This window comes from Myotis davidii, unplaced genomic scaffold (assembly GCF_000327345.1).
Source record: "Myotis davidii unplaced genomic scaffold, ASM32734v1 scaffold184, whole genome shotgun sequence".
In the NCBI taxonomy this organism is placed as follows: domain Eukaryota; kingdom Metazoa; phylum Chordata; class Mammalia; order Chiroptera; family Vespertilionidae; genus Myotis; species Myotis davidii.
The window spans coordinates 5,075,364-5,077,650 of NW_006297021.1; the positions used below are offsets into that span (position 1 = coordinate 5,075,364).

The following is a 2,287-nucleotide window of genomic DNA, read 5'->3' on the forward strand; positions in this document are numbered from 1 at the left end:
AGCCAGGTTCTGTCTAGGTTCTCCAACCAAGTTCTGTAGCCAGGTTCTGTCCAGGATCTTTTGCCATGTTCTCTCCAGCGAAGTTCTTCTGTCTCTAGATTCTGTGTAGGTTCTGTCTTCTAAGTTCTGTCTCTAGGATCTTCATCTAAGTTGTCTCCTGTTGTCTTCTTATGTCTGTATTTATACCAGTTGATTCCAAGCCTATCAATCTCTATTCCAAAGGTTAGGGCGTTTCTTATCTCCATTCCAGGGAGTAAAGATTATGTAGCTTAAGCATGATTGTTCGTAGTTAGTGATTAATTACCCGCCTGGCACTTAGTGAAGGGGTTTTATTCCCTCCCTAACTTCAGGGGAAAATCCCTACCTGGGGAAACAACCTTTCTCAGAGAGGTGACCTTGGTTAAAACACATAGTGCCAAGAAGGTGAGCAAACATATTAAGAACAGTATGCCATATATGCCAGGTCCCTTGAAACAGCAAGGATGGACCGGCTCCCTCCACCAGCGCGGCTCCCGGCTCTCCTCCGCTCCTGCAGTGCCATCTGCTGGACACTTCCACACGCTCTCGCTGGGGCTCCCTGGTGTGTGAGAAATCAGGGCTCAGAGCCCCTCTGCTCTGTTTCTCCTTTCCCCTCCCCGCGAAGCCGAAGAACATGGAGGATTCCTGAGAAGCGTGGGGACGAAATGCTCCCGCTCTTCTGAAGGGGCGGTCTGAGCGTGCACCGTACTCACAGTTAGAAGTGGCTCAGGTTCAGGACTGGGGGGTGGCGCACGGGCCCCGGTAGACAGCGTCCAGCATGCGCCTCTGTTTGGGGGGCTCCTGCTAATGTCCTCGAAGTCTGAGGTGACTGCCCAGTGCCTAGTTCCTGGAGAGGGACGAGAGATCTTCCTCTCTCACCTCCTCAGCCCCCGTCACACCCCGTGCCGGCTTTTTCTCCCCGTGACTCTGTGAGGGGAAGCAGAAGGGACTCCCCGTTCTTACCTCGTAGGCAGACGCAGCTTGTTCCCACGATACAGGGCACCTTGCGTGTTTTAGGGAGAGAGCCATACTAAACGCTTGATGTCGTGGTTTTCCTTTTAACACATTGCGTACCGCATAGAAATCCCTAAGACATACGCCAGGGACCTCACGATTTTGGGCAAACTGCACGTTATTTAAATCATCATAATGCCTTTAGGCATTGTTTTTCAATAATTATAACACTTTTATTTACAAAAACAATTAAACAATTAAAGTTCCTAGTACTTTTTTAACATATGGTACTGCGTAGAACATTTTCCTCTATGAAGAGGGACCAAACAAAATTTACATAAGTATCTAGATCTGCTCCTTTTTCCATGGGCGTGAAAGACGAGAACACTCGTGAGCGGTCCTAACAGATGGCGCATGAAACACAAGAACACTCCTGAGCGGCATGAATGTGTTAAGATTTTAATAATGCCATTTAGAAAGATGCAGGGTGGGCTGCATCATCACTCAGCCAGGGACAGAGAAACCTGCCTATTGCTCCGCACGAGCCTGGAGCCTTATAGAGAGAACCTGCTGAGCGCCTGGTCCCCGTGGCTGGGAGCCCACGGAGGGTGGGGAGGCTGACGTGTGTGCACGGCTGTGTGATGGTCATTTATAAGCATTACCAGAGTTCTGAGAGGCTTCTGGCTTAACAGCGTGATTACCTGATCCCCTAAAGCAGTGGTTCTCAACCTTCCTGATGCCACGACCCTTTAATACAGTTCCTCATGTTGTGGTGACCCCAACCGTAAGATTATTTTCGTTGCTACTTCATAACTGTAATTTTGCTACTGTTGTGAATCGTCATGTAAATATCTGATATGCAGGATGGTCTTAGGCGACCCCTGTGAAAGGGTCGTTCGATCCCCAAAGGGGTCGCGACCCACAGGTTGAGAACCGCTGGCCTAAAGGCACTATTTGCCTCTGTGCAGCTCTGTTAGGAACGTGACTCGGTCCTTCAGTTTCCTGGAAGCACCCTCGGCTTCACTCCACAAATTACTGTCCACGGGAGCTCGAGCGAGTCACTTGGTCTCTCCAAACACTTTTCTGACTAATGCTAATGCCTGTGAATTTGTCCCGGGAGGCAGCCCGTTTCCCGAGGTCAGGAAGCGTTTTGTGGGCTTTATCGCCTGCTCCTCAGTGCCCAGGCGGAGGCTCGGACACTGGTATCGTGGCCCTGGGCCGTGGAACCAGCTGTGGGAGGGTTGCAGCCCTCAGGCTGTGAGCACACAGGCCGTCAGCCCTCAGCACTGGGCCTGCGGTGGCCACGCCGGCCGTC

The 2,287-nt window shown here is 51.2% G+C and overlaps 1 protein-coding gene across 1 annotated transcript in view; it reads left to right on the forward strand.

Annotated features, from left to right (window-relative positions):
• Positions 1 to 2,287, forward strand: part of WWC2 (WW and C2 domain containing 2) — a 63,938-nt gene that overhangs the window by 26,213 nt on the left and 35,438 nt on the right. The gene's annotated exons all lie outside the window — the stretch shown is intronic.